Source organism: Amblyomma mixtum, chromosome 3 (genome assembly GCF_055824585.1).
Source record: "Amblyomma mixtum isolate Tamu chromosome 3, ASM5582458v1, whole genome shotgun sequence".
Classification (NCBI taxonomy): Eukaryota; Metazoa; Arthropoda; class Arachnida; order Ixodida; family Ixodidae; genus Amblyomma; species Amblyomma mixtum.
In genome coordinates, this window is record NC_143014.1 from 339,837,743 (window position 1) to 339,851,062 (window position 13,320).

Below are 13,320 nucleotides of genomic sequence, written 5' to 3' on the forward strand. Positions count from 1 at the left end.
AAGCAAAATCGTTTAATTTTGTGTTTAACGAATTAAACAACATTGTCTTGCAACATTGTCCGCTATTAGAAAACGGTCATTTTAGTCTGCTGAATAATTAGCACGAACACTCCGCATCCTTCTGCCATATTCATCTCCTCGAAACGTGACGCTAGGCAGGCACAGCATAATAATTTGAATGTACTCTGTGGGGACCTGCCCCCGCTGGTCCGCTGTAGTTGACTTCCCCGCGAGGCACCCTGCCTAGCATAGTTAATTACCTTAACTAAAAAGGAAGGGCGCCGGTGTCGCAGCGACACGAGCGCCACGGATGGCGTGATTGCTGCGCGCGTGCGGGAGACGGCCCTCTTCGGCTGGGGACCTGGGAAGCGCGCTGACGCTCAGGCGCGAAGCTTTTCTTCGGCGGGGTGAAGCCTAGCGGGGAGGAATGTTCTCCCGCATCTCGTCCCGTCCGGCCTTGGAGTTTCCCTCTGCCATAGCGTGGGCGAACATTCGCTCATAAACTTTTCTGGGGAGTCGGACGCCCTCGATTCCTTAGCTTATTTTGTCGCTAGCTGGCGTTATTGTTGGTGTAGCAATAAATGCCCCTTTGTGTCAGCCAGACTGTCGTCCCTTTGTTCCCTCAGAGCAAAGCCCACCGTGGTCGGCGCGCGCTCTACGCAGCGCACGTGATCACTGGGTGGGGTCCGGCGGTATTGAGCTGTGTCAGCCGCGATTAACCGGCGGAAAAATTATTTATCTCCCGATTTAAAACCTCACAACTCATAGCTCATAACATATTCTGGCGGCACTCAACATCTTTCATCGTGGCTAAAATATGGAAGAGGTATGCATGAAAGAAGACCATGTGGAAGAAATTGAGGCCGAAACCAGTGCAGCACTATCTAACTTGTCCCGCAGGTTCATGCAAAATCAACTCTCAATGTGAAAAAAAAACCAAATGCAAGGTAATCCGCTCTTAGCGTAGATCACTTTAGATCCTATTGCACAACTGGATGAAGGGCAGCCAATATGGACTGCCGAATAGCCCATGTAATTATGAGTGAGGATAGACAGGAGTGAAGTTAAATATATTTAGGAGACAAGGAATGATTGAGGTTGTGGAAAAGACTGACCTTCTGAGGGTCGTTATGGAGATACACTGACAAACAACTTGATATAGTGGGATATTGGATTTTTCAGAGGTGTAAAGGTTACATAGAGTGGTGTAGGAAAAGTGTGTGGTCCGTGAGAATATGACGGAGGTTGTGTTGAGGTCATAAGACTGAGGGCTGCCCTTCATCCTATGGCAAAATTTCAGTGCATGTTAAAGAACCCCAGGTGGTCGAAATTTCCGGAGCCCTCCACTACGGCGTCTCTCATAGCCTTAGTCGCTTTGGGACGTTAAACCCCATAAACCAAACCAACCAACCAACCAACCTATGGCACAATTGTGTGAATTGTGTGTTGCCTTCCCACAAATCGTACTCCTTCCACTCTTCACAACTAATAGAATAATCTCCCCTGCTGCTCACAATGCATATTAACTTCCCCCATGTCGGTGCATAATCCTTTACTTCCTGTGTGTCCTACCTACATGCTTGTTACGTCCATATCTGTCTTTGCATAGCAACAATTATGTGTATCAACTTCAGTCCATATTGTCATCCAATCATTGCAGTCCTCTATGATTTTTTGGGGTGGTGTTTCGTGTGTTTGTACTATATCTTCAGTGCACAACACTCTCTCTCATTCAAGTCTGCGCTACTGTCCCCAATTCATGTGCATTTTTCAGTTGTCCTCTCCTCGTATATCACATTCACTCCATCTGACTTCCACTTCATCCGGGGCAATTGGCTGTGCAAACTATCAGTGCTATCTGATGCCCCTTCACACCAGTGCATATCTCCTTTGTCTACGAGTTTACCTCACCCTAAGGGTCACGCCTACAGTGCTCCATTCGCCGTCATTGGAACATACCTCATTCACGGCCGGTCAGCGCTCTTTGAGTTGTCTTCCCTCATTCACGTCCCTCCACTGCAGTGTCTGGCTTCTTTTGTCCTGTGCCGTGTGGTGTCGTGTTGTGTTGTGTTTCACCGCAGTGCATAACTCTTCTACTGTCCTGTGCCACATTGTGTCGTGGCTCACCCCAGTGCATAACTTCTTTCTGTGTGAGCGCACCTTGTAGTGAGCGTCACGCCCCACTGTGTTCCAATCGCTCTCTCCGGACCACTCCTCATCCGGGAACGGCAGCGGAGAAGGACGGCGAGCAACTTCGCCCCATCTTCGAGCACCCGACCTACAGCCCATTAAGGGACTGCTTTTCTGCTAAGGCAGCCTGTTCTCCGTTCGTCTCCACCATTCTCCAAGCATTCGCATCCACTGAGGACTCCTCTCAAGACCATCCAACCTCTTCCTCAAGATTGCACTAGCGTACTTTCTCCCTGTCCTACCTCGGAGCCGAGCTGCTGTTTGTCTGCGTGCACGAGTGTGTTCACGCAAACTACTTACCGTGCTAGTGCTGTGTGTACTCGCCCAGCATCACGGATTACCATCTACCTGCGCTTTGTGTGTTCGCCTGCGCTTGCCCTTTTCCAGTCTGATTGCCAAATTTCGGACCTGCGTCAGACTTGCCACAGCCCCACCTCCTTACCTCACCTATTCCTACCAGACTTCTTAGGGAAAACACAGCGCACTCCTAAGACAAGGACGAAGAAAGACAAGACGATACAGCGCTGTATCGTCTTGCCTTTCTTCGTCCTTGTCTGAGGAGTGCGCTGTGTTTTCCCCGAGATGAACTACAAACTAGCCCGCTCTTCCACCATTGCTTACCTAGCCTGCGTATGTCCGCCAGTCCCTCCCGTTCATCGACTACCTACCGTCCAGTCCTGAGAAAGCATCCTGACTTCCTGTGCTTTCGCGTGTTCCGCGTGCTTCGCGTGCGCGCACGCCCTGGATTTGTTCCCTGACTCCCCCCCCCCCCCCCCCGCCCTGGCCCTGAGCAGTGATCCCCACAGAGGGCAGCAGAAGAGAGAGCCCCATCTTCTCAACGAAGCGACCTCGGAGGCAGATGGCGCCCTTCGGCTCGGGCACTTGGACGCGCGCTCACGCTCAGGCGTGAAGCTTTTCGTCGGCGGGGCGAAGCCTAGCGGAGAGGAATGTTCTCCCGCATATCGTCCCGTCTGGCCGCGGAGGATCCCCTGCCCTAGGGTGGGCGAACATTCGCTCATAACCTCGCTGATGAGTCGGGCGTCCTCGATTCCTTAGCGTATTTTGTTGCTAGCTGGTGTTATCGTTGTTGTAGCAATAAATGCCTGTTTGTGTCAGCCAGCGTGTCGTTCCTTTTTCCCTCAGAGCAAGGCCCGCCGTGGTCGGCGTGCGCCGGTAGGTCTCAAGGTCACGGGGTGAGGTCCGGCGGTATTAAACTGTGTCATCCGCGATTTACTGGAGTAAAACGTATTTATCTCCCCATTTAAACCCCACCACATCTTTCATCGGGGCTAACAGATAGAATTACGTTGTGTGTAACATGAAACAAACGTTGAAATTTGTGTCGTCACTAAAACGGTACTATCTTCGGGAGGAATTGAACGGACCAAGCTAAATACAAACTGTTCACAGCATTGCTCCATAGCGTGATTGTTTTATGTTTCATAATATTTGTAATGGATCCATCACTAACCATAGCTGCTAAGGACTCGGATGACAAGGCGGCACTTTTGTAGCGAAAGCTACACTAGGCTGGCAGAAGCGCCCTTCGCGGAACCGGGCAAAGGCCACTACTGCGCATGCGCTGTTACCATCGCAACCAGCTGTACTGGAGGCACAGACGTGCGCTGCGTGCCGTCGCTTTGCCGCAGCCGCTGCCCTAAGTTCCGACCACTTCGGTATGCGCCTCACTGCTCATGCGCAGAGTAGTGCCGCGCAGCTGGGATTTAGTACGGTAACGATGCGCTCGCTCCTCAGACGCGCACCATAGAAGGAGGAGAGCTGCCGTGCTCTTCACGGGAGCAGTACAGAATACGTGAAATTCAGTCTTCCGATCCAGAAGTCATCGCATGGTACAAGGCCCTTTTACCCTTTTATTGGTCCTCTCAAAAAAGAGGTAAAAAAAACATAAAAGAAAGAGAGAGGATGCCTGGACCAGCAATGCTTTGCTAGGCTTAACGCCAATTCAAAATAAATGAAAAATAACTAAATGTTTCAAAGAAGAAAAAAAAATTAAGCGAAAAACAGAGCATAAAAAAAAACCTCATAAGAAAAGAAAACAAAAGTCTCGTCATAGTAAGTTAGACGCAGGCAGATAGCCAAAGCACAGCGTGCAGTCCGCGAAATAAATAAAAATAATAATAAAAAAGAAAACCCAAGTCACTGCAAAGTCATTGTCACCGTAACAGTCAAAGAAAGCACTGAGCGCCGGCCACAAAATAAAGATCACAAAAATAAAAACATAATCAAGACAAAAGAAAAAAAACAACCGAAGTCACAGTCACTCAGACAAGGACACAGTCACAGTCACGCAGTCAATACAGAGTCGCAGTCACACAGTCAAGGACGTAGTCACAGTCACGCCACGACAAAGCCACCTATGCTCAATAAAGGAGCACGGGGCGCTCCGCTGTGCAAAGCTTGGGGAAGAGAGATTAGAGGAAAGAGAGAAATCAGCGTGAATAATTTGGAATTGTACTACTTATGAGGTGAACCATTTGAAGGAGAAGAGCACAAGCAGCAGGGTTTCGGAGAAGGGAGGGGTAAACAGATGGTGTGATGTCCGATGAGCAAAGAGATTTTAAACGAGAAACTAAAGAAGCAGTAACAGAACAGTCCCGGAAGTAATGACGGATATTTTCACATAACAATCCACAGGAACAAGTTGAAGACGGAGAGAGGCCAAATCTTTTGAAATAGAACGGAAATCTACCATGCCCAGTAAGTAACGTTATTAGAGGATTCCTGGGTAGACGAATAAGGGGAATGTTAAGTGTATCAGGGATCCAGTTGAATAGTTCAGTGCCACCATTATTCTCGCGCCAAAAATGCTCCATAAAAGAAGTGAAGAATGATGCAAACGGGAACGAACGCAACGGCGTGAAAGGGTAGAAATATATAAACTTCCAAACTGGCCAGCACTACCAGCAGCTTGGTCGGCTAACTCGTTTCCAAAGATTCCAGAATGACCCCAGATATGAAATAAAAGAAATGGGGCTAAAGAAGACAAACGATAGAGATCTTTCTTAATTGCAATAATAGTCGGATTGTAAGAAGTAACTGAAGACAGCGCAGAAAACAGAGACAGAGAATCAGTGTAAAAATGAACAGGCGTAGAGGGAGGGTTGTGAATAGCATAAACAACAGCAGAATGAAAGACTACAAGCTCAGCGGCATAGGCGCTAGAGGGTGGTTCTAAAGATAGACGGTGTACATGGACAATATTTTGTGTTGAGCTAAGAACAACAAATGCTGTACCAGCTGAGCGAGGAGTGAAAGACCCATCAGTGTAAATATGCAGGGCACGTTGACAAGAAAAGAATACAGCTTCTTGAGAACTAAGTTGAACAAAAGAAAATTTAAATTTTAATGAGGGATGGTCTGACCAGGGATCAAATAAAGGTTGAATGTGAGAGGGATCATAAAAAGTATTGCCGTACACTACGGATTGACGTAACGTGAAAAGCATAAACTCTGCGCATAACTGGTCCAGATAGATAGGCAGAGGAAGAACGTTCGCAAGAACATGAAGAGCAGCGGTTCGCGTAGTATGATAGGCACCAGTAAGAGCCAGAAGGGGAATTCGTTGAAGCGATAAAACACGATCTCTTAGCCGAGAAAGGGGGCAATGAAACCACCAAGCTGGGGCGGCATAGGTAATTGTAGGGAGAATAACCTGATGATAAATTTGGCGCATATGAGAAGGAGAAACACGAAAATGGAAATGGAACCAGTTAAGGAGCTTGGTGGTAGATGCAAGAATTTTCGTTTGCAAATAATTAACATGGGGAATAAAGCTTGAAAACGAGGCGAGAAATGCTAAGTGGGCGACCGAGACGCCCGAAGAACGAGAGGAACGCCTTGCGAAGAGACGCCACCAAGCTGATGAACGACAACGACAGCGTGTCGCTACCGAAATGTTAGTTGACGAAAGAGCTTTCGCTACGTGTATCCTGCCCTAGCTGACCTAAGCCACTGCCATTTTAAGCATGAAATGCTTTCAGCTCCCGTTGTCGGCAGTGTGGTGACGTCACGCCGTGACCGAGAGCCAACATCCGGGCACTGAATTCCACTCATCCGGCCACTCAATTCCGCACATCCAGGAGCTGAAACGAGAGCATCCGGGCACCGTACGAGATTTAACGAGACTCATACGTGATCTGTTAGGGGCTTTGAGAGAAGGCCGCTGAGAGCAAGAGCGGAGCTCCAGGGTGAGAAGGGCTTTGGGCGGAAAAACTGCTTCAGCGCCGTCCCGAAGGATGGAGCCGCGGTCCCACACTCACGCATGTAAAAGACCGGCCGCTGGGCCTTCAGCTCCTGACGTTTCCCCCTTTGGCATGCACATGTATACACTGTGGGGGTTAAATCGGGGAGATAAATCCGTTCTCCCCGTTTAAGCGCGGCTGACTCAGTTCAAAAACCGCGCGGACCCCACCCCGTGGTCGCGTACGCTACTGAGCGCACGCCGACCACGGCGGGCCGTGCTCTACGGGAACAAAGGAACGACACACTGGCTGACACAAACAAGGCATTTATTGCTATAACAACAATAACGCAAGCTAGCAACAAAATACACTGAGGAATCTAGGATGTCCGACTCACCAGCACGGCTACGAGCGAATGTTCGCCCACGGTAGGGCAAAGGGATAAACTCCGAGGCCCGACGGGACGGGCTCGGCGGGAGCAAGTACCGACCAAGAGGCGCCCGCGGCGAAGAGCGAAGCTGCGAGCGAAACGTCCGGTCGCTTCCCGATGCCGAGCAGAAGAGAGCCCGCTATCCCTCGCGCGCGCGCAGCAAAACGCCATCCGTGGCGCTGGTGTCGCTGCGACGCGAGCGCCCTCCCCTGTTAGTTAAAAGTAACCGAACCGAGAGGAGTGCTTTTCGGGGGCAGCTGACAACAGTGGGGTGCAATGCGGGAAAGTGAACGCAGGGGACGAAGGCGTCCCCACATCCCCCCAACCTTAAATAGACCCACGCGCCTGCAAGTTACATGCTATGGAGGAGTCTCCCGGTCTTCATGCGCTTGAGGCAGGTCGTGCAGCGGAGGTCACGCCGACAGCGTGCACGCAGTCGTCCGCGGTATTCCGAAGGCGGCGTGAAGGTCTCCGCTGGGACGACTCGCATGGCCCGCGGACTATGTGCCCGCAGGCCCGCGAAGAGGAGGGCCGGTTGACCACTGCAGGCCAAGATTCCGCAGTAGTCGCCAGGGCAACAGCAGCCGGACGTGGCTGCTGTCTGGTCTCGCCACGGCTGCCCCGGATGGATGCGGCGAACAGGATACAAGCCGCTCCGTCGCAGCAGGCGGCAGCGAGACGATGTGCACACGACAGCAAGCCGGAGTGGCTCCACTGGATCTGCAAAATTGCCAAAACACACTCCGCATGCCTTTAACGTAGGTCACGGGAGGGGAAACGGCGTACACAAGAGCCTCGTGGCTCAATGCTCAACTCGCTAGCAAAACGTGTCGGGCGGCTGTGCAACGCAAAGTTCGAGTGAACAAAGCCCTTTCTTGAGTTGAACGAGAATGCTCGGTTCATGCGAGGTTAAAAAAAACGGGTGGCCAGCAAAGTGCGCCCCCTCTCAACACCATGGTCCGGTGGTCATGTCACTTTTGACAAGGTGCAGGCAGCTATGAATAGCTTTAGGCCTCACTACCATAGTGACGGTCGATGACCCCCAACAAAAGAAAGACCCGAAACGGGTTTCGTGCGCGCAGCCGCGAGGAGACATCAGCGTTGTGGGATGGTCCTCCCTGCTCACTGCACAAAGCAGCTTCTGAGCGATCGGCGCCCACCGTATCGGACGGTGTCGGAACGCCCGGTGCCGAGCTGCAATACCAGCGAGCTCGTCGTGGCACCCGTGGCCCCAGGCCACCCGGCTCCCGGAGCCGCGACTCCCAGAGTCGAAAAAGAGACAGCGAGAAAATATATACAGAAAACTCGGACCACCCACGCGGCTTCCGTACTCACTCGCTTCGGGCTCGGCAACTACGCGGGCGCTAGGCCTCGCGCTCCCTCGATGCGGACCAAGTGGTTCTTGAAGAAACTCCAGGAAGACAAACTTGACAAAAAAAAACATGCTGCGCATGTCGAAAAGTTCAAACATGCTGCAGCGCAATACACCTCGCACTCAAGAAAGCATGCCGCAGGTCCTAGCGATCAAAATTCACTCTAGGCCTACCACTTGTCAAGTCCAGACAAAGAGCGTTCCTCGAACCGAACTGACAGTCGTCCAATGTTCCAAGAGCAGGCCCCATGTTGGGCTGCCAGATGTGGGGTTGAAAATAGGGAAGATAAATCCGTTCTCCCCTTTTAAGCGCGGCTGACACAGTTCAAAACCGCGCGGACCCCACCCCGTGATCGCGTACGCTACCGAGCGCACGCCGACCACGGCGGGCCGTGCTCTACGGGAACAAAGGAACGACACACTGGCTGACATAAACAAGGCATTTATTGCTATAACAACAATAACGCCAGCTAGCAACAAAATACACTGAGGAATCTAGGATGTCCGACTCATCAGCACGGCTACGAGCGAACGTTCGCCCACGGTAGGGCAAAGGGATAAACTCCGAGGCCCGACGGGACGGGCTCGGCGGGAGCAAGTTCCGACAAAGAGGCGCCCGCGGCGAAGAGCGAAGCTGCGAGCGAAACGTCCGGTCGCTTCCCGATGCCGAGAAGAAGAGAGCCCGCTATCCCTCGCGCGCGCGCAGCAAAACGCCATCCGTGGCGCTGGTGTCGCTGCGACGCGAGCGCCCTCTCCTGTTAGTTAAAAGTAACCGAACCGGGAGGAGTGCTTTTCGGGGGCAGCTGACAACAGTGGGGTGCAATGCGGGAAAGTGAACGCAGGGGACGAAGGCGTCCCCACAACACGCTATATACATTCTTGTCAGGCCTGTGTCTCGTCGTGTCGGCGTACGCTCTGCATCGTCCTGCATTTCATTGCCGCCACCGTCACAGCTTCTGAAGCCGAGCAATGGGGCCTGATGAAAGGAGAGGTAGGAAGCATCTTGCGGAAAGCGATCGCTTTGCGAGTGATACGCCACAGCAGAAGACTGCTCGCCCCTGCCGACAACGCCATGATTATGCGGCCGCTCCCGAAAGCGACAAAGCCGCCACGGTTCGCGGCTGCCTACCTAAGCCCGCACTATGGCAGGCTATCGCTTCGACGCAACAAGAAGAGTGTGGTGTGTTGAACACTAGACCCGTTTCAAGATTTTGACTAGTACCATCTACACAATGTGTTATGGCAGTAAACATTTCATGGTTAATCTACTCTCGGTTACGGCAGAGGCAGAGTTTTTTGTAATACGTTCTGTGTAAAGAAATATTCAGATTCTGAAACGTTCCGAAAGCTTGCACCCACTCACGACCGGCTTTATTACTCGAAGTTGTAAAGCCGCTCGTGCACCCACTGATGATCCTCTTCCCGACCGTCTTTGTGCTGCTGTATTAAGTGATACTTTTGTCAAGTAATTTTTTGCGACGCAACCTCTTCAGAGACCCTATTCTGATCTTTTATAAGCCTAGGAAAAAAATACATGGACGTGTCAGCTCTACAGGCAGTTTCCTGTACTTCTAATGGATGATGACGAAACAGTCTGGTGGATGAATGTAGAAGTTAAGGTTCATGCCAGTCTTACAATGATTAATACTATCAAAACAATTTAATCTCAACGAATAACTGCCTTTTTCTAGTGACTGCCATCCCAGAGAGTTGTTAGCGCGAAATAAAATACCTGCTATAATTATTAGACATATCGAACACCATCCCTTTGTACCCTTTGATACCAGTGAAAAACAAATGCTCTAAAAGCTCAAATACAATCTTGTAAAATAGATGGGACGGTAGTTAGGAACGACATTGCAAGGGCCAGATTTGTACACGGCCGCCGCATATTCTGAATTATCTGTACTATTTTCATGCTGTGTGTAAGTGCCAAGATGGGGTGTGTGACATAATTTAAGTGAATTCATTGCCGCCCTGGGGACGTCCTTGTGGAATGTCTATATAACTGGAGCCAGTAGTCTTACGTGTCATACGCGGTTCAACGGACTCTAGAAACGTGTTGCTCGTTTATATTATCTATGTTTCAGCTGGCAAGGGACAGGGTTAAATGAAATTGTCTGGAGTGGGCGCAGTCAGGCTGCTGCAGCTGATGACGATGGACTTCTGGCACAAGTGGGGTGTGCAGTCCGAGTTTGGCTGCTCTCGGACTCATGGTTCTTATAAAGAGCAACGGGTACAAGGCATCACCCCCTGAAACTTCTTGCAGAGAGATTCCTCAACAGTGGCTGCATTCGCGCAGTGGCCTACTCGCCCATCTGCCTCTTAAATCCGTGGATTGGAGGAATATTTGGGAAGGATGACTTCGTGAGCCTCTCAGGACTCGATTTTATGGCGCAGCAAGAGAAACAGCCTTTTTCGCAGATGTGACTAAGAATACGTACTTGAGGTGCACAGGTCTCAGCGATTGCTTCATCTGCGTTTCTTAGGCACCTCAAGAAAGGTGACCTCATTGATCCCAACTCTGTGTGTAGGCCTACATCTCTGGGGAACCCCCTGCAATGCATCAATCTCCTGGCTCCCTACGGTGTTCAAGCTCGATTGTTCCCTGACATGGTATGCGGTTTTCGCGAAAGTGGAACGCAAATACGACCTGACTTGCTCAGGCATTAGAATAAATGGGTACACAGCTCTGTTAAATGTCCTGCTAAGCAGGTGTCTATACTTAGGGTGAGTACCTTATTGCTGCATGCGTGCAACCCTTCCTGCAGCTCACAGTACGCTGTAGCAAGTTTCAGTTCTTGCACATTTCATTTTGCTTTAACCTAGCGACTTTGTTTTATTCTGGGAAATATATCAGTACAATCGATGTAACCAAAGTAAATTCGGAAGTGAGTGCCCGTATGATTTATACTTAATGCTTGTAAATTTGCAAGAGTGAGCTTGAGAAATTGAGAACTAACTCGCCTCCGATATGCGCGTCATTTGTTGCGCACTTGTGATGATATTCATAAATACTACCGACATCACATTCGCGCAGTTATTGCTTGAGAATGTAAATAGGTTATGCGAAAGCAAAGCGGCTACATGGTTCAGAGATTGCAATGTTTCAACGCCAGGGGATTCCAGGAAAGGCAGAATTCAGAACTGCCTACGGTTTTAGTGCTGTGGCTGTTGGTTCATGCAGACATGGCATAGAGGTACAGCATTCTCCTCGCGTGGAAGAGGACAGCTGTCTGAATACCGGTGCCGCCCAATTTTCTGCCTGAAAGAGAATCTGTGTTTTTATAGAATGGCATAACCATGCATCGGATGTGGCCTTATCCCGTTGACCAAGGCCTCTAACGCACTCCCTCTCAAAAAACTCGACTTCGACTGCCTGGCGTAGGAATTGTCCACCACCTACTATAGTGTCACGCAGTGGGGATTGAAGTACAGGCCGTGAGGAAGAGCGCAAACAGTATTTCTAAAGGAAAACTTTATTGAGGCTGATCTGCACCCACAATAGACTGAATCACTCGGTGGCGCAGAAAGCAAGAATCGTGCTCGGCGGTCGTCGAACAGATTAATTCCCGCTGCTATCAGCCGTGCTCAGTTTAAAGCTGATAGCGAACTTTCAAGATACGGCTTGCAAAATTACCCCAACAGACTGGAACAACCTAGAAGCGGCTCCGTCTGGATGCTATCAATTGAGATAGATATGGTCGCGTCTTGCATCAGAAACAAAGCGATAAAGCCGCATGCCGGCAGCTTTGTAGAATGAACAGACGAACAGTACAGAGATTCGAGGAATTAATCTCCTCTCAAAGAGTCATCGATCCGATGCTTTGAAACAAATAAGGTGACTAGAAACAAATAAACGGTACTATGCACAATAAACACCAAGAGTGGAAACACAGTGTCAGCATCATGTTTTTAGCTTGTTCCATTGAATTCCTTGGTGTCGAAGATGAAGTGGTTCTGCTCCAGAACGCCGCCCCTTCACCTCTTCAGTTTTTTCCTAGATCACGATATTATAATGGAGGCGCTGTTTCTTTTTCGGTCATGGTGACGGAAGTGGACACTGTTGGACCTCCGTCCAGTGGATCAGCCGGTGTCGCCCAGAGGAAGTGTCTTGGCCTCCCGAATGACGCAAGCAGCCAGGCCACCGTGGTGTACTCGGCTACTAGTGATGACCCTTCGGTTGACGACGATCAGAGTATATGGAAGAAGGTCAAACGAAGACTGAGCAAAGGTGAGGACTTGTCGTCGTAGAGTACGTCCACAATCACCACGGAGCGAGGACATCGGCACAAACTGTCCTGTTTGTGCCAGAGACTACCACGAGAGCAATGAAAAATGTGAGGGTGAATCGTTTTAGCAATGCCGTCGCCAATGATGTCATGCACCGGAACGAGCTTGAAAGTTTGAGCAGTATCAAAACGCTCGGCGGCAGAAGCGTTCATTCCAATCTCCTTCTGGGCAGCGGCGCTATGGCAGGCATCATCTACGACGTCGACGTGGCCATCCGCGAATCTGACCTGCCCATATTGATCCAACCAGCTACCTACGTTGTAGCTATTCTGCAAGCTGAGCGCCTTGGGAGGACAAAGTGCATGAAGTTGACCTTCCAAGGGGACTGCATTCCAACGTACGCGAAGGTTGGGCCTTTCGGCACGTTGCTAGGCCATTCGTCCCGAAACCTCTCCAGTGCCGGATATGCAAGAAGATAGGACACGTGAGTAGTGTGTGCAATTTCTCCGTAGTGTGCCCACGGTGCACTCAGCCACACAGCGATGATGCTTGCCTGGACAAAGTCCTAAAGAGTGCTAGTTGCGGTGGCCCTCATGACGCTGCCTCGAAAGACTGTCCTCGCATGAAAAGGGAACGGGCGATACGTAAACAAATGACAAGATACAATTCCACACACAGAGAGGCCGCCGCTAAGATGCGACGATGTCGTCACCCTCGTCACAGGCCTTCTAAGGGTACTGTAGTGACCATTGCAAAGGATCGTCGAGGAATTTCCACAACTTCTCCTCCCTCTCCGCATACCCATCTAACGTACGAGAGACATATGACTGGTGAGGCATGGACTGTTGTTGCAGACGGGCCTTAGCCGTCCATGCCTGAGCTACGCACACCCG